Consider the following 19386-nt stretch of genomic DNA (forward strand, 5'->3'; position numbering starts at 1 on the left):
TCTATTTATTTGGAATAGAATTTCTAAAAGAAATTTGGGTTACCACTCTACTGTTTTTATAGCATTCAAAAATCACTCTGAAAATATGTTGGGTAACAGATTCACACCCAGAAATATGTGTTTTCTTACAAGTTGGAGATATGATTTTTAAAAAATTAAAAATCCTGTAACTTGTTATCTAAACATTTTTTAGCTATTCATTCTAGCACTGTTTAAAAAAAACAACAAAAAGCTTCTGAAAAAATCAAGGACTTTGGAACTGAAGGTAGTAGCTTAAAAATACCATGAAGAAAGGCAAACAACCAATATGACACCCTATATTGCTAATTTAGGGAAAGAGTACTCAGAGGTAAAGTTAATGCTAAGAAGACAAAAAGCAGCATGAAAACCAACATTTGTAGATTTACATCTCCCATTTTTTAAAAAAGATTCTATTTATGTATTTGTCAGAGAGAAAGAGAGAGAGAGAGAGAGAGAGTACAAGCAGGGGGAGCAGCAGGCAGAGGGAGAAGCAGGCTCTCCACTGAGCAAGGAGCCCAATATGGAACTCTATCCCAGGATCCTGGGATCATAACCTGAGCCAAAGGCAGATGCTTAATGGACTGAGCCACCCAGACATCCCAACATCTCCCATTTTTTAAACGTATCCTCTTAGGAAAAGGAGACTTGAATCCTGTAAGTTTCTTCAGTGTTTGAGGACCTCAAAATATACCCCCTACCTAAATACATGGACCCTATTTTACTTAAAGGCAAGCTGAAACTAAAACAAGGAAACTCACAATAGACTATTTTCCTGGTTCTCTTTGTTACAAACTTGCTATCTTAGGATGACCAGCAATGCTCTTTTGCAATATGAGGATACTACTCACCTTTAAGGAAAATCTTGGGAGGAGAGTTGGCTCAAAAATAATAATCTTAAAACTCCATTTAAAAAAGCATCACAGGGGCGCCTGGGGTGGCTCAGTCATTAAGTGTCTGCCTTTGGCTCAGGTCATGATCCCAGGGTCCTGGGATCGAGCCCCACATCGGGCTCCCTGCTCAGCGGGAAGCCTGCTTCTCCCATTCCCACTCCACCTGCTTGCATTCCCTTTCTGGCTGTGTCTCTATCAAATAAATAAATAAAATCTTTTAAAAAAATTAAAAAAAAATGCATCACATAGAAGATGTTAGGCCACCTTCTGTGACTACAGATTCCAATTTCTACTCTAAAAGCAAAACAAAACAATAGACACATAAGACCGCGATTAAACTTACAAGATTTACTCAAAATATGAATATTTCATTGTACTGGGAAATTCAAGCATCAATTGACACAGGAAAGTGAAGAGGCCATTCAAGTGCCTTATAGAAATGAATATACATTCTGTCATACTTATTAGATGAATTGTATCTCCAACTTGAGAGAACACATATATTTCTATGTGTGAACTACCACTCAAATATTTTACAAAGGGGCTCTTGAATGGCTTATGTGATTTACAAATTTGACATGATATCAGATGAAATATTAATAATACAGCAACACAGAGGGATGGGGAAGATAGTAGAGTAGGAGATCCTATGCTAACCTTGTCCCATGGATATACCTAGAAAATAGCCACATCAGTGCAACCAACTCAGAAAATAAACCCCAGGATTATGGAAGAGACTTTCCTCTGCTTATCCTAGAAAGGAAATCATGTCAAAAAGAGTAGAAAGTCTTGGTTACAATTTCAGAGGTTAGGTTTCTTGACAGTGTCTTCTTTCTTTCTACATCCTGAGCACTGGAATAGAGCAGAGGAACACAGGGGAAGGGAGGGAAATCTGAATGGGAAGAAATCAGAGAGGGAGACAAACCATGAGAAACTCTGGGAACCAAATTGAGGGTTACAGAAAGGAGGGATTTGGGAGGATGGGGTAACCGGGTGACAGGTATTAAGAAGGACACATGTTGGGATGATCACTGGGTGTTACACACAACTAATGAACTGTTGAATACTACAACAAAATCTTGTGATGTATTATATGCTGGCTAACTTAACATTTAAAAAAAAGAATTTAAAAAAGAGAGTAGAAAAGGCAGAGATGAAGATGGGCATCAAATTCCCAGGAAAACTAATGACGAATGGAAGAGACACCATATGTACAGAGAAGGGAGGGGAACAGATTCCCCAACACCCCAGACACAGGGGGCTTGGACTAAAAAGATTAGTTCCCATAACATTTAGCATGGAAAACCAGTGGGGCTTCATGAGTTTTTATAGCCAGTGAGGCTTAACTCCAAGTACTTTAAAAATTGGTGGGGTTGGCTCTGGGAGAGCTGAAGGGCATCAAGAAATGGAGTCCCCATCTTAAACATACGTAACAAGCCCACAGAGATATAGCATAGAAATAGTTTGAAAAGCATCTGAAGGAGACACTTTCACAGAAGGAGATTTATCTACTCATCTTAGAATATATTCTGGCAGAGCAGGGATCTTTACGAGACTTCTCCAAGAACAAAAGAGCTTGAGGGCACCATTTCTCTCCCCAGCTTCCCAGAGTAGATACCCAGACACCTGCAGGAACCAGCGAGAACACTCACCACCTCACTTGCTATTACCACATGCCCTGCCCTTGTATTCTCTTGTGGACTGCCCCATCCAATCCATCCTGTTCAGCAGGAATCCATGCAAATGCTCCTGCCTAGTCTCATCCTGCAAGTAGCCCTGGCAGGAACTGCCACCACTCCACAGTGACTCCTGCCATGAAGAGAAGGTAATATACCCACACGTACCACTGCACTTAGAATCCCAGCAGCTGAAAATTATAACTGGTACTACAGAGAGAGTGCCTGCCAATCAGTGCATTTGCAGCTCTGGTAGGCATCTGGCCTGACTGCTCTCCATGCCCACCAACAAAAGCCTCTCTGGGGACAAGGCAGGAAAAGTACCCTATTGGTGAGTGTGACTGTAGCCCTAGCAGACAGACTGGAGGCAGACATCTAGTTTCTCTCTGGGCCCCACCCATAAGCAAAGTCTCTCAGGGGACAGTTCAGTGCAACTAAAACATGAGGAGATAGGCTAAGAGAAGCCATCTGGCCTGATTACTGATACTACCCAACTATCAGTCCTTGATGGCCCCAGAGTGGCCTTTAAAAACAGAGAAACAAAACCTAGCCCAGAAAAGTCAAAGGGGCCACACTGCATCCAACAAGACTGAAGGCAACTGTGGCTCAGTCAGAAGAGCAGGGCACATGCAACCCATAAAGGAGACATTCCTGAAGTGCCTGTTTCTCCTAAACAGGGGACATTGTGCTACAGGCACCACAGGACCTCTTCTTCATAAGGCCGTGAGTTTTAATATCAGTAGACAACAATTACTTTCCTAATACACAAAAACAAACACAGAGAGAAAGACAATATGACGAGATAGAGGAATAGGTCCAAAATAAAGGAACAGGACAAAACCACAACAAAAGAGCTAATGAAATGGAGATGAGTGGTCTTTATGAGGACCTCAAATCAATGGTCCTCGATATCTCCTAGACTTGAGGAAAGAGTGGAGGATCTCAGACCTTCCACAAAGTGATAGAAAATATAAAAAAGAATGAATCAGAAATGAGGAACTCAATAACCACAATTAAAAATAAACTAGGGGAATCAACAGTCAATTATAAGAGGCACAAAAACAAATCAGCAAGCTGGATAACAGAATAATGGAAAGCAACCTAACTAAATATTAAAAAGACAAAAAAAGTAAAAAGTGGGAACTGGTTAAGGGACTTCAGCAACATCATCAAGCATAATAACACATTATAGTGATTGCAGAAGAAGAATAGAGAAAAAGAGGGTGAAATATTAATTTGAAGGAATAATAATTGAAAACTTCTCTAATCTAGGGAAGGAAATGGATATCCAAATTTAGGAGGCCCAGAGAGCTCCCAACAAAATCAATGCAAGGAGGTCCACACCAAGGCATAGAGTAATTACAATGGCAAAAAGTAGTGATAGAGAATTTTAAAACCAGGAGAGAAAAGGAAACAAGGGAGAACCCATAAGGTTCTCAGATGATTTTTTAGCAACAACTTTGCAGGCCAGAAGAGAGTGGAATAATATATTCAAAGTACTGAAAGGAAAAGAAAACAAACAACCAACAACAACAAGAACAAAAAAACTCCACAAAACCCTGCAACCAAGAATATTCTACCCAGCAAGGCTATCATTTAGAATAGAAGCAGAGATGAAAAGTTTTTTAAAAGTTTTCCAGAAAAACAGAAGTTAAAGGAGTTCATCACCATTCAACCAGCCTTACAAGAAATGTTCAAGAAAATTCTTTCCATGAAGAAAAAACACCATATGTCAGACTAAGAACATTAGGAAAGGAAGAATTAAAAAAAAAAAGGTTGCACTTGCGTGGTGCTGTCAGTTAAGCCTCTCACACTTTGTTTCGGCTCCTGTAGTGATCTCACAGTCATGATCTCAGGGTTGTGAGATGGGAGCCCCGCATCAGGTTCTGGACTCAGCACAGAGTTTGTGTCTCTCTCTCTCTCTCCCTCTGTCCCTTCCCCCTGCTTGCTCTGTCTCTATCTAAAAATAATAAATAAATCTTTAGAAAAAAAGGAAAAGAAAAAAAATTACAGTTACATATGAACATAATAAAAGTGTTAGGTTAATCACTTATAAAACCAGTACAGAGGTTAAAGCACAAAAGCAGTAAAATCAATTATATCTATAAAAATCAGTCAAGGGATTCACAAAATAAAATATTGTAAAATATGATATCCTACATATAAAATGTGTGAGGAAGGGGGGAGTAAGAATGTACTACTTTTACATAGGGCTCAAACTTAAGTCACATCAACTTAATATAGATTGCTATATGCATAAGACATTATACATGAAATCTAATGATAACCATAAATCAAAAACCTACAATAAATATGCAAAAAAATAAAGAGAAAGGAATCCAAGCATATCACTAAAGAAAACAAACCATGAGGGAAGAGAGCAAGAGAAGAAAGGAACAGTTTAACTATAAAAACAACCATAAACAAATAACAAAATGGCAATAAGTACACACCTACCAGTCATTACTTTTAATGTAAATGGACTAAATGCTCCAATCAAAACACATAGGGTTGCTGAATGGATAAAAAAGCAAGACCCATCTATATGCTGCTTACAAGGGCCTCACATCAGAGCTAAGGACACACGCAGCTTGAAGGTGAAGCAATAGAAAAACATTTATCCTGCAAATGGAAGGAAAAAGAAAGGGGGGTGTAGCAATACTTTAATCAGACAAAAGAGACTTTAAAGCAGAGACCGTAGCAAGAAACAAAGTAAGACATGACCCAATGAAAAAGACAACAAACCAATAAGAGGATGCAACAACCACAGATATTCATGCACCCAAAATTGGAGCACCTCATATTTGAGCCAACTATTAAGAGATATAAAGGAAGAAACTGACAGTAATACAATAATAGTAGGGGACTTAACACACCCTACTTACATCCATGGATAAATCATCCAGACAGAAAATGAACAAGGAAACAGTGGTTTTGAATGACACATTGGAGCAGATGGACCTAACAGATATATTCAGAATATTCCATATTAAAACAGCAAAATACACATTCTTTTCAAGTGTACATAGAACATTTTCTAGAATAGATCACATATTAGGATACAAAACAAGTCTTGATAAATCCAGAAAGAAATCATATCACACGTTGCTTCTGACTACAACATTATCAAACTAGAAATTCAATCACCAGAAAAAAATCTGGAAAGAACACAAATACATGGGAGCCAAGTAACATGCTACTAAATGATGGACTGATCAATTAAGAAATCATGGAAACAAATGCAAATGAAAACACAACAGTCCAAAATCTTGGGAATACAACAAAAGCAGTTCTAAAAGGCAAGATTATAGCAAAACAGACCTACCTCAAGAAGAAAAATCTCAAAAAACCCCTAAACTTATATGCAAAGAAGCTAGAAAAAGAAGAACAAAGCCTAAGCCAGAAGTAAGTAAAGTTTATGGCACCAAGAAATGGAATAGAGAGTAAAAAAATAACAAATCAATGAAACCAAGGGCTGGTTCTTTGAAAGATTAACAAAACTTACAAGGCTTTAGCCAAACTCATCATAAAAGTAGATAAAGAATTCAAAATCAGAAGTGAAGGAGGGGACATAATAACCAAAACCACAGAAATTACATACAAGGATTATAAGATTATAAAAAATCATATTCTAATGAATTAGACAACCTAGAAGAAATGAATAAATTCCTGGAAACATACAACCTTACCAAACTAAATGAGGAAGAAACAGAAAATTTGAACAGACTGATTCCTAGCAATGACATTGAATTGAACTCCCAATCACCAAAACTCCAGGACTAGATGGCTTCCTAGGTGAAGTCTACCAAACATTTCAAGAAGAGCTAATACCTATTCTTCAACTATTCCAAATAATAGAAAAGGAGGGAAAGCTTTCAGTCTTTCTACAAGGCCAGCATTACCCTGATATCAAAACCCAGAAAAAGACACTGTGAAAAAGAGAACTATAGGTCAATATCTCTGATGAACATAGATGTAAATATCCTCAACAAAATATTAGCAAGACAAATCCAACAATATTGTAAAATATCATTTACCACAGTCAAGCAAGATTTACTCCAGGAATGGAAGGGTGGTTCGATATTGACAACTCTATCAGTGTGATGTATCACATTAACAAGAAAAGGATAAAAGCTATATGATCATTTCAGGAGATTTAGAAAAATGAATTTGACTAAGTACATCCATTCACGATAAAAACTCCCAACAAAATAGGGTTAGAGAGAGCATACCTCAACATAATACAGGTTAGAATTGAAAAACCCACAGCTAAATTAATATTTAATGGCAAAAAACAGAGCTTTTCCTCTGATATCAGGTACAAGACAAGGATGTCCACTCTCACTGCTTTTATTCAACATAGTACTAGAAGTTCTAGCCAGAGCAATCACACAAGAAATAAAAGACATAAAAACTGATAAAGAATAAGTAAAACTTCCACTATTTACAGATGACATGACACTATATATTAAAAACAAACAAACAAACAAACAACAACCTTTGGGGCACATGGCTGACTCAGTCATTAGGGCATGTAGCAACTCTTGATCTTGGGGTTGTGAATTTGAGTCCTATGTTGGGAGTAGAGTTTACTTAAAAAAAAAAAAGTGGGGTGCCTGGGTGGCTCAGTGGGTTAAGCCTCTGCCTTTAGCTCAGGTCATGGTCTCAGTGTCCTGGGATTAAGCCCCTCACCCGGCCCTCTGTTCAGCAGGGAGCCTGCATCACCCCCCCCTGCCTACTTGCAATCTCTGTCTGTCAAATAAAAAAATAAAATATTTTAAAAAAGAATAGTCAAAAAAAAAAAAAAAACCTTTAAGACTGCCAAAAAACTATTATAACTGATAAATGAATTCAGTGAAATCGAAGGATACAAAGTAAATATACAGAAATCCTTTGCATTTCTATGCAGCAATAATTAAGTAGCAAAAGAAAAATTAGGAAACAATCCCATTTACAATTGGACCCAAAATAGTAACATGCCAGGAATAAACTTAGTCAAGGAGGTGAAAGATCTGTATTCTCAGATTTATAAAACATTGAAAGAAATTGAAGATGATACAAACAAATGGAAAAATACTCCAAGCTCACTTTGGAAGAACTGAAATTGTTAAAATATCCACGCTAATAAAAATAATCTACAAATTTAATGCAATATCTTTCCTAACACCAACATTTTTCACAGAATAGAACAAATAATCCTAAAATTTCTATGAAACCACAAAATTTCACAATCAAAGCAGTCTTAAGAAGAACAAAGCCAGAGGTATCACAATACCAGATTTCAAGACATACTACAAAACTGTAATAATCAAAACAGTATGATATTAATACAAAAACGGACATATACATCAATGGAACAGAATAGAGAGTCCAGAAAAGAACTCACATTCTTATGGTCAGTTAAGAAGGAAAGATACAGAATAGGAAAAAGACAATCTCTTTAATAAATAGTGTTGGGAAAACTGGGTTGTTACATCCCCAAAAAACTGACACTGGACCACTTTCTTATACCATACAGCAAAAATAAACTCAAAATGGATTAAATGTGATACCTGAAATAATTTAATACCTAGATCACATAGGTAGTGATCTCTTTGACATTAGCCATAGAAACTTTTTTTTTTTTTTTTAGGTATGTCTCCTTTGGCAAGAGAAACAAAAGCAAAATTGAACTGTTAGGACTACATTGAAATACAAAGATCTTACACAGTGAAGAAAACCACACAAAAAAGCCAAAAAGGCAACCTACTGAATGGGAGAAGGTATTTGTAAATGATACATCCTATTAAAGACTGATATTCAAAATATATGAAAAAAGAACTCAACACCAAAAAAATAAATAATCTGATTAAAAATGGGCAGAGAACCTGAGTAATATTTTTCCAAAGAAGACACACAGATGGCCCAAAGACACTGAAAAGATGCTCATCATCACTTATCATCAGGGAAATGCAAATTAAAACTACGATATCACATTAAGCGTTAGAATGGCTAACATAAAAAAAACACGAAACAACAGTTGTTGGCAAGGATGTGAAGAAAAAGAAACCCTCTTACACTGATGGTGGGAATGCAACCTGGTGCAGCCACTGTGGAAAACAGTATGGACGTTGCTAAAAAATTAAAAATAGAATTACCATCTAAACCAGTAATTGCACTACAGGATATTTACCTAAAGAAAACAAAACCAGGAATTTAATAAGATACATGCACCCCTATGTTTATTGTAGCATTATTTATAATAGCTGAGACATAGAAGTGTGTCTATCAATAGACGAAAGGATAACCACCCCCCCACACACACATATTATTAGGCATAAAAAAGAATGGAATCTTGCCATTCATAAAAATGTGAATAGACCTAGAGAGTATATAATGCTAAATGACGTCAGTCAGTCAGAGAAGACAAACACCATAGGATTCCACTCATGTGGAATTTAAGAAAATAATGAACAAACAAACAAAGAGACCAAAAAACAGTCTTTTAAACATGGAGAATGGTGATTGCCAGAGGAGAAGTGGGTGGCAGAATAGGGGAAGCACATAAAGGAGACCAAGACTGTGGCCTTTTAAGGTATGGCATTTTGACTTATATTGATGAGCAGTGAGAAATGTGGAGAATCGTTGAATTATTACATTATACACCTGAAACTAATTTAACCCTGCATGTTAACTATACATGAATAAATCAAATAGCACAGCAACACATAGCCTAATCGGAATTGTATGCATTCAAAGTTTGTGGCATCTCAGACAGTTTATAGTCTATCTTCAGGTACAATGTAATTTTGTTGGAGAGGGGAGGAATACAGAAGGTATTCTGGTAATTCAGGCAATAAGAGGTTAATGTCCAAAATACATAAAGAAGTTACACAACTTAATAACAAAACACAAACAACCTGATTAAAATGTGATAGAGGACTTGAATACACATCTTTCCAAAGACATCCACATGGCCAAGATATGTATTAAGAACATGCTTACCATCACTAATCATCAAGGAAGGACAAATCATAGCTACAATGTGTATTAGCTGATACCCATCAGGTGGTCTATTATCAAAAAGGCAAAAAATATTGTGTTGGTGACAATGTAGAGAAAAGGGATTCTCATCTGCTGTCGGGGGGAATGCAAATTGGTGTAGGCATTATGAGAAAAAATAGAGAGGTTCTTGAAAAAGTTAAAAATACAACTATAATATGATTTGGCAATTCCAATTGTGGTTTTTCTATCCAAAGAAAACAAAAATGCTAAAGAGATATATGCACCCCTGTGTTCATTATAGCGTTATTTATAATAGCCAAAATATGGAAACAACCTAAATGTCCCTCAATACATGAATGGATAAAGAAGATGTGATATACATATATACAAGGAAATATTACTCAGCCACAAAAAAATCAGTCTTGCTATATGCAACAACATGGATGAACCTTGAGAGTATTATCTTAAGGGAAATAAGTCAGAAAAAAATAAATACCATATGGTTTCAGTTACATGTGGAATCTAAAAACAAAAATAAACAATAGAGAGACAGACTCCTAGGTATAACATACAAACTTAGTGACCAGAGTGAGGAGGGGCTGGAGAGGTGGGCAAAGTAGGTGAAGAGAATCATGAGGCACAAACTTAGAGTTATAAAATGAGTAAGTCACAAGAATGTTAATGAATATAGGAAATAAGGTCAGTAATACTATCATAACTTTGGGGACAGATGGTAACTAGAGTTATTGTGCTGATCACTCCATAATGTATAAAAATATCAAATTATTTTGATGTACACCTGAAACTAATAGATATTGTATGTCAATAATACTTCAATAACAGTATTTTTTCCCAAGGAATTGCCAAACTATTGTACCAAGTGCACCATTTTACAATTCAACCAGCAATGTATAGGTGTTTAAGGATTCCTGTTTCTCAAAATCATTTCCAATTCTTATTTCTCTCACTTTTCCAAGGATTTTATTTATTTGAGAGACAGAACAGGGGGAGGAGCAGAGGGAGAGGGACAAGCAGACTCAATGCTGAGGGCAGAGGCTGAAGAGGGGCTAGATCCCATGACCCTGAGATCATGACCTGAGCAAAACCAAGAATCCAACATTTAATCCTCTAAGAAACCCAGGCTCCCCATTATTTTTGTCGTTCTTTTTATTTTATTCATCCTAATGGGGATGAAAAGATGTTTCATTATAATCTTTTCCCTTTCCTGCGTTACCAATTACTTTGAACATTGTTTTATGTGCTTATTTTCCATTTGTAAGCCTTCTTTGGTGAAATGTTTATTCAAACCCTTTGCCCATTTTAAAGTTTCTTTTTACTGTTGAGTTATAAGAGTTTTTTAATATATTCTAGACACTGGACATTTATCAAGTATGCAATTTGAAAATACTTTCATCCACTCTGGATTTGTACTTTGATTTCTTGATGGTGTCCCTTGAAACACACACATTTATTGATAATAATAAGTAACACTGATAGACACAAGATCACAAAGATTTACTCCCATTTTCTTTAATCTGTTTTATAGTTTTAGCTAATATATTTAGATCTGTAATCCATTATAAATTATTTTTTTATATAGTGTGAGGTAGGGCTCCAATGTCATTCTGCTGCATGAAGCTATCCAGATGTTGAATAGACAGTTGTTCCCCCCCACCCCGAACTGGGTTGGCACACCTATCAAAATCAATTAGCTGTAATGTAAGTTATTTCTGGATCTTCATTAGTATTGCACACACACACACACTCACACAATGGGATTTATATAATATATATAGCATAAGGATGAAAATTTTATCTGTTATGTATATAATAATTTCCACCCTCATGCTAGAAACACATGATACTCTTTTGGCTATTCTGGGTTCTTTGCATTTCCATATGAATTTTAGGATCAGCTTTTCAAAATGTAAAAAATGTAGCTGGAATTTTGACGGATTACAATGACTCTGTAGATCTATTTGGAAAGTATTTTTGGCTTTAAATTAACTCAATCATGACCATATGATCTTTTAAATTAACTTTGACATTTAACTTTTTCAACAATGTTCTGTAATTTTTACTGTACTAGTCTTGCACTTCTTTAAAATTTATTCATAAGTAATGTATTGTTTTTGATGCTAAAGAAAATTTAGTTGCTTTCCTAATTTTGAGACTTCATTGCTAGCATATAAAAATACAATAGACTTTTTTTTAGATTTCTTTATGTTGACCTTGTATTCTGGAATTTTGTCAAACACACTTATTAGTTCTAACAATATTTTATTAGTTCTCATAGATTTTTAGTGTATTCCATCGCATTTTCTATATCAAGATCATGGCATCAGCAAATAGGGATAGTCTTTCTTCTTCCTGCCCTATCTGGATACAGGTATTTCCTTTCCTTCTGTAATTTCTTTCCCTGGATAGAACCTCCATAACAATTGTTGAATAGAAGTGGTGTGAATAGACAGCCTTCTCTAATTCCTGATCTTAGAGAAGAAATCAGTCTTTGACCATTAAGTGTGCTATTAGCTGTGGGATTTTCACAGACATACTTTATTGGGTTTAGAAAGATGCTTTATGTTCCTAGTTTGCTGACTGGTTTTAGAAAGGGTACTGATTTTTGTGCATCTACTGAGATGATCATGTGACATTTCCTTTAGTCTATTAATATATTTTATTTCATATGTTAAATCAACCTTGAAATTTAGGGAAACATTCTACTTTGTGATGGTGTATATAATTCTTTCCACATATTTCTGTGTTCTTACTAGTATTTTGTATGAAGAATGTTTATATTTATAAAGAATATTGAGATTTATTTGGTTTTGGTATCAGAATGCTACTGGACTCCTATAATCTGAGAAGTATTATCTTCTCTCTCTCTCTCTCTTTTTTTTTTTTTAAGAAGGCTTTGTGAACCACTGGTACTGTTATTAGTATTTTTTTTTTTTTAAAGATTTAGGAGATCACCAATGAAATCATCTAGTCCTAAGTTTTTCTTAGTGGGAAATTATTTGATTACTAATAAAAATGTTTACTTGTCATAAGTATATTCACATTTTATATTTCTTCAGTTTTAGTAGTTTGTGTCTTTTGGGGATTTTTTTTTCATTTTATGTAAGTTATCTATTTTGTTTACATACAACTATTTATAGTATTTTCTTATTACTCTTTTCATTTCTATAATATCTTTAGTGATATCCCCTTTCTCTTTGATCCCTGATTGTAGTAATTTGAGACACGAGTCTTCTCTCCTTCTCCTGGTTACTCTAGGTTACTCTGTAAAGGTTTGTCTATTTTGTTGATTTTTCAAGAAATAAAGTCCTGTTGATCTTCTCCCACATTTTTTTATTATCCACTTCATTTATTTCTATTATAATCTTTCTTTCTTCTACTTACTTTAACTTGCTCTTTTATCCTTTTTTAAATATGGGACACTTCACATTTGCATGGCACCCTTTTGCAGGGGTCAGGCTAATCTCTGTATCATTCTAAATTAGTAAATGTACTGCCAAAGGAAGCAATATTTTTTTAGTTTCTTAAGTGGAAGATTAGGTGGTTGATTTTAAATCTTTCTTCTTTTTAAGTTAAATCAATACCTATTGTTATAAATTTCCCTCTAAGCAACTGCTTTTGTGACATTATGTAAGTTTTAGTATTTTATGTTTTCATTTTTATTTATCATGATTTACTGTCTAACTTATAAGTGGTTTTTCTCCTCGACCTCTGACTACTTAGGCCTATGTTGTTTAATTTTCACATGTTTGTGGATTTCTCAAATTCCTTCTGTTTTATTCAGGAAATATCAGGAAATAAGGAAATATTAAATTTTCCTTTTAATTTCTAATTTTATCACTTTATGGTTAGAGAATAAATTTATGAGTATTGATCTTTTTAAATTTATCAAGGCTTATTTTATGGATGTATATGTGGTTTATCCTGGAGAATGTACCACATGTATTTAGGAGAAGAATGTACATTCTCTTATTGGTTGGAATGTTGTATACTTGGAATGTTGTATACATGCTTATTAAACCTATCAGTTTATAGCATATTTTAATTTCCCATTTCCTTATTGTTTTATCCACAAATAAGGTGTTATTGAAGATTCAAGTCTGTTATTATTGAATTATCTATTTCTTCCTTTGAATACACCATCCTACTACTTTCTAGGCTTCATGATTTCTTTTTTCTTTATTTTATGGGGGTGGGGTGGGGAGGGGAAGAGGGAATGAGAGAATATAAACAGATTTCCCAATGAGTGTGGAGCCCGACGAGATCTTGATATCACATCCCTAGGATTATGACCTGAGCCAAGATCAAGTGTCAGATGCTCAACCAAAGCCCAGGTAACCCTAGGCTTCATGATTTCTGAGAAGAGATATTAATCATTTTAAGGAGGCTTGTAGATGATGAGTTGTTTTTTGTGATTGTTGTTGCTGCTGCTTTTGAGATTTATTCTTTGTCTTTTGATAATTTGACTATATGTGTAGCTATGTGTGTCTGAGCTTATCCTCCTTGGAACTCATCAAAGTGCTTTAATATACTTACTGGTGTTTTTTTAAATCAAATTTAAAAATATTTAGGTCATTAGCTTTTCAATTTTTTTTCTTTTCCTCCCTTTACTTGACTCATTTATCTGTGTATTTGTTCATGTGATGGGGTTCCTACAGACTGAGGCTCTGTTCATTTTTCTTCATTCTTTTTAAAAGTGTCATTGAACAGAAATATAGAAACAATCTACTTAAAGAAAGACTCCAAAGGTAACACGATGTCAATAAAAAACGTATCTATCAATAATCACTCTTAATGTGAATGGCCTAAATGCGCCCATAAAATGACACGGGGTTGCAGATTGGATAAAATGACAGGACCCATCCATATACTGTCTACAAGAGACCCATTTTGAACCTAAGAATACACCCAGACTGAAAATGAAGGGATAGAGAAGCATCTTTCATGCCAATGGGCCTCAAAAGAAGGCCAGGGTTGCAATTCTAATATCAGATAAATTAGATTTTAAACTAAAGACTGTAATCAGAGATACAGAAGAACACTACATAATTCTTAAAGGGACTATCCACCAAGATGATCTAACAACTGTAAACATCTATGCCCCCAATATGGGAACAGCCAATTACATAAGAAAATTATTAATCAAGATAAAGAGTCATATTGATATGAATACATTAATAGTAGGAGATCTTAACACGCCTCTCTCAGTAATAGACAGATCATCCAAGCAGAAAATCAATAAAGAAATAAGAGAATTGAATGACACATTGGACCAGATGGGCCTCATAGATATATACAGAATATTCCACCCTAAAACAACAGAACACTTATTCTTCTCAAGTGCACATGGAACCTTCTCCAGAATAGACCACATACTGGGTCACAAATCAGGACTCTACCAGTACCAAAAGACTGAGATTATTCCCTGCATATTCTCAGATCACAAAGCTCAATCACAAGGAAAAGTTTGGAAGGAACTGAAACACCTGGAGCTAAGGACCAACTTGCTTAAGAATGCTTGGATCAACCAGGAGATCAAAGAAGAACCTAAACAATTCATGGAAACCAATGAGAATGAAGACACTTCAGTCCAAAACCTATGGGATACAGCAAAGGCGGTCCTAAGGGGGAAATACATAGCCATCCAAGCCTCCTTCAAAAAAATGGAAAAATCCAGAATACACCAGCTGTCTCTACACCTTAAAGAACTGGAGAATCAACAACAAATCAAACCAACTCCACACATAAGAAGGGAAATAATTAAGATTAGAGCAGAGATCAATGAGGTAGAAACTAGAGATACAGTAGAATGTATCAATGAAATTAGAAGCTGGTGTTTTGAAAGAATCAATAAGATCAATAAACCATTGGCCACACTAATCCAAAAGAAAAGAGAGAAAGCTCAAATTAATAAAATTATGAATAAAAAGGGAGAGATCACAACTAACACCAAGTAGAAACAATCATCAGAAGTTATTATCAACAGTTATATGCCAATAAGTTAAGCAACCTAGATGAAATGGATGCATTCCTAGAAAACTATAAACTCCCAAAATTGAACCAGGAAGAAATTGACAACCTGAGTAGACTGATATCTCATAACGAGATCAAAGCAGTGATCAAAAACCTCCCAAAAAACAAGAGCCCAGGACCTGACAGATTCCCTGGGGAATTCTACCAAACTTTCAAAGAAGAAATAACATCTATTCTCCTAAAGCTGTTTCAAAAAATTGAAGCAGAAGGAAAACTTCCAGACTCTTTTTATGAAGCCAGCATTGCCCTGATCCCCAAACTAGGCAAAGACCATACCTAAAAGGAGAATTTCAGACCAATATCACTGATGAATATGGGTGCTAAGATTCTCAACAAGATCCTAGCAAACAGGATCCAACAGCACATTAAAAAGATTATCCACCATGACCAGGTGGGATTCATTCCTGGGTTACAAGGATGGTTCAACATTTGCAAATCAGTCAATGTGATAGAACAAATCAATAAGAGAAGAGAGAAGAACCACATGGTCCTCTCAATTGAAGCAGAAAAAGCATTTGGCAAAATCCAGCATCCATTTCTGATTAAAACGCTTCAAAATATAGGGGTAGAGGGAACATTCCTGAACTTCATAAAATCTGTCTATGAAAGACCCACAGCAAATATCATCCCCAATGGGAAAAAACTCACAGCCTTCCCGCTGAGATCAGGAAGACGACAAGGATGCCCATTCTTACCACTCTTGTTCAACATAGTATTAGAAGTCCTAGCAACAGCAATCAGACAACAAAGAGAAATAAAATGTATCCAAATTTGCAATGAAAAAGTCAAACTCTCTCTCTTCGCAGATGACATGATTCTCTATATGGAAAACCCAAAAGACTCCACCCCCAAACTACTAGAACTCATACAGCAATTCAGTAACGTGGTAGGATACAAAGTCAACGTACAGAAATCAGTGGCTTTCTTATACACTAACAATGAAAGTACAAAAAGGAAATTAGAGAATCTATTCCATTTACTATAGCACCAAGAACCATAAGATACCTGGGAATAAACCTAACCAAACAGGTAAAGGATATATACTTGAGGAAATACAGAACACTCATGAAATAAAATGAAGAAGACACAAAAAGATGGAAGACCATTCCATGCTCCTGGATCAGAAGAATAAACATTGTTAAAATGCCTATACTTCCTAGAGCAATCTATACTTTTATACAATTATAAATTATACAAAATTTATACAAAATTCCACTAGTATTTTTCAAAGAGCTGGAGCAAATAATCCTAAAATTTGTATGGAATCAGAAGAGACCCTGAATTGCTAAGGAAATGTTGAAAAACAAAAATAAAACTGGCAGCATCACATTACCTGATTTCAAACTTTACTACAAAGCTGTGATCACCAAGACAGCATGGTACTGGCATAAAAACAGACACATAGACCAGTGGAACAGAGTAGAGAGCTCAGATATGGACCTTCAACTCTATGGTCAAATAATCTTCAACAAAGCAGGAAAAAATATATAGTGGAAAAAAGACAGTCTCTTCAATAAATGGTGCTGGGAAAATTGGACAGCTATATGTAGAAGAATGAAACTCAACCATTCTCTTACACCATACACAAAGATAAACTCAAAATGGATAAAAGACCTCAATGTGAGACAGGAATCCATCAGTAACCTCTTTGATATCAGCCACAGCAACAACTTCTTTCAAGTTATGACTCCAAAGGCAAAGGAAACAAAAGCGAAAATGAACTTTGGGGACTTCATCAAGATCAAAAGCTTCTGCACAGCAAAGGAAACAGTCAACAAAACAAAGAGGCAACCCACGGATTGATATCCAGGATCTATAAAGAATTTCTCAAACTCAACACACACAAAACAGATAATCATATCAAAAAATGGGCAGAAGATATGAACAGACACTTCTCCAATGAAGATATACAAACGGCTATCCGACACATGAAAAAATGTTCATCACTAGCCATCAGGGAGATTCAAATTAAAACCACATTGAGATACCACCTTACACCAGTTAGAATAGCCAAAATTAGCAAGATAGGAAACAACATGTGTTGGAGAGGATGTGGAGAAAGGGGAACCCTCTTACACTGTTGGTGGGAATGCAAGTTGGTGCAGCCACTTAGGAAAACAGTGTGGAGATTCCTCAAAAAATTAAAAATAAAGCTTACCTATGACCCTGCAATTGCACTAATGGGTATTTACCCCAATGATAGAGATGTAGTAAAAAGAAGGGCCATCTGTACCCCAATGTTTATAGCAGCAATGGCCACGGTCTCCAAACTGTGGAAAGAACCAAGATGTCCTTCAACGGACGAATGGATAAGGAAGATGTGGTCCATATACACTATGGAGTATTATGCTTCCATCAGAAGGGATGAATACCCAACTTTTGTAGCAACATGGACGGGACTGGAGGAGATTATGCTGAGTGAAATAAGTCAAGCAGAGAGAGTCAATTATCATATGGTTTCACTTATTTGTGGAGCATAACAAATAACATGGAGGACATAGGGAGATGGAGAGGAGAAGAGAGTTGAGGGAAATTGGAAGGGGAAGTGAACCATGAGAGACTATGGACTCTGAAAAACAACCTGACTGTTTGAAGGGGCAGGGGGGTGGGAGGTTGGGGGAGCCAGGTGGCGGGTATTGAGGAGGGCACGCATTGCATGGAGCACTGGCTGTGGTCCAAAAACAATGGATTCTGTTATGCTGAAAAGAAATTGAAAAAGAAAAGAAAAGAACTAAGTGGTAAACATGCCCGAGGCATTTTACTGAGAATACAGGGGAAACTTTTCCTTGGCTCTTGACATTAAATAAGAGATAAGTGGTCAACACATCATACGTATTAATGAAGAAGTTGCACTCTAAATCTATCAGCAAAAGGAAATCTTCCTATGAGCAAGATACATGAGAATTTTTAGAGGATAAGGTGCATAGATCTTACAGATATATATAGTCAATGAGGTGATTAACTTCAGACTCTCAATGTTTATAACCCCTGTTATATAGCTAAATAATCATAGCACTGTTTTATTTAATGTAGATATTGATATTACTATTCAATAATTATTTTTGTCCTTTTATTCTTTGGTAGATGTTTGTTTTTCTCCAAAAGCTACATACTTTCTGTGGAAGAAAAAACTCAACAATCTCTCTAACACTCTAAAAGGCAAAGAGATATAAAGCTCTGAAGAAGAATCCAAGTATTTTTACTAGCCTTACTGTCATCTGAGTCTGGAGAATATTATAGCACTTGGATCATTTGGCTAAGAGCAGAGTTAACAATGACGTCTGGAGGCTGGGAGGAAAGATGTAAGGGAGTAGACAAAGAGAGCTGTGTCTGTGTGCATTTTAAGCACAGCAAAGATGTTGTAAATATGTCTCACTTAATCTATGATTTTAACTGCAATCAATCCCATTAAGACAGTTAATTTTTTCTATGTTAAAAAGAGCTATCAGGAAAAAAAATAAGATTTCATTATTGGTGATAATCTCAGTCCTTTATCTCTGGGCAACTTTTTCATAAAGTCTGAAGGATGCTTCCCTTCTATTAGAAGATGTCTGCCCTATAAACAGATAAAATCAATTAATGCTTTCAGTGATATGTAGTCACAAAAACATCTTTGTATCTACTGCTTCTTTTCCCTATCTTGAAAGATGAGGTCAAAAAGTCAGAACCTTAATGACAGTCAAATGTGATTTAAAGTGCTACAGAAGAAAAAAATGTTCTCTCTCTCAAAAAAAAAAAAAAAATGTTTGGACTGTATTATTTAG

At 35.6% G+C, this 19386-nt stretch overlaps 1 protein-coding gene and 1 pseudogene across 3 annotated transcripts in view; both read right to left on the reverse strand.

Moving 5' to 3' along the window:
- Window positions 1–19386, reverse strand: part of TAFA1 (TAFA chemokine like family member 1) — a 584591-nt gene that overhangs the window by 333988 nt on the left and 231217 nt on the right. The gene's annotated exons all lie outside the window — the stretch shown is intronic.
- Window positions 12998–13097, reverse strand: LOC122911038 (annotated as a pseudogene).

This window comes from Neovison vison, chromosome 6 (assembly GCF_020171115.1).
Source record: "Neovison vison isolate M4711 chromosome 6, ASM_NN_V1, whole genome shotgun sequence".
Taxonomy (NCBI): Eukaryota; Metazoa; Chordata; class Mammalia; order Carnivora; family Mustelidae; genus Neogale; species Neogale vison.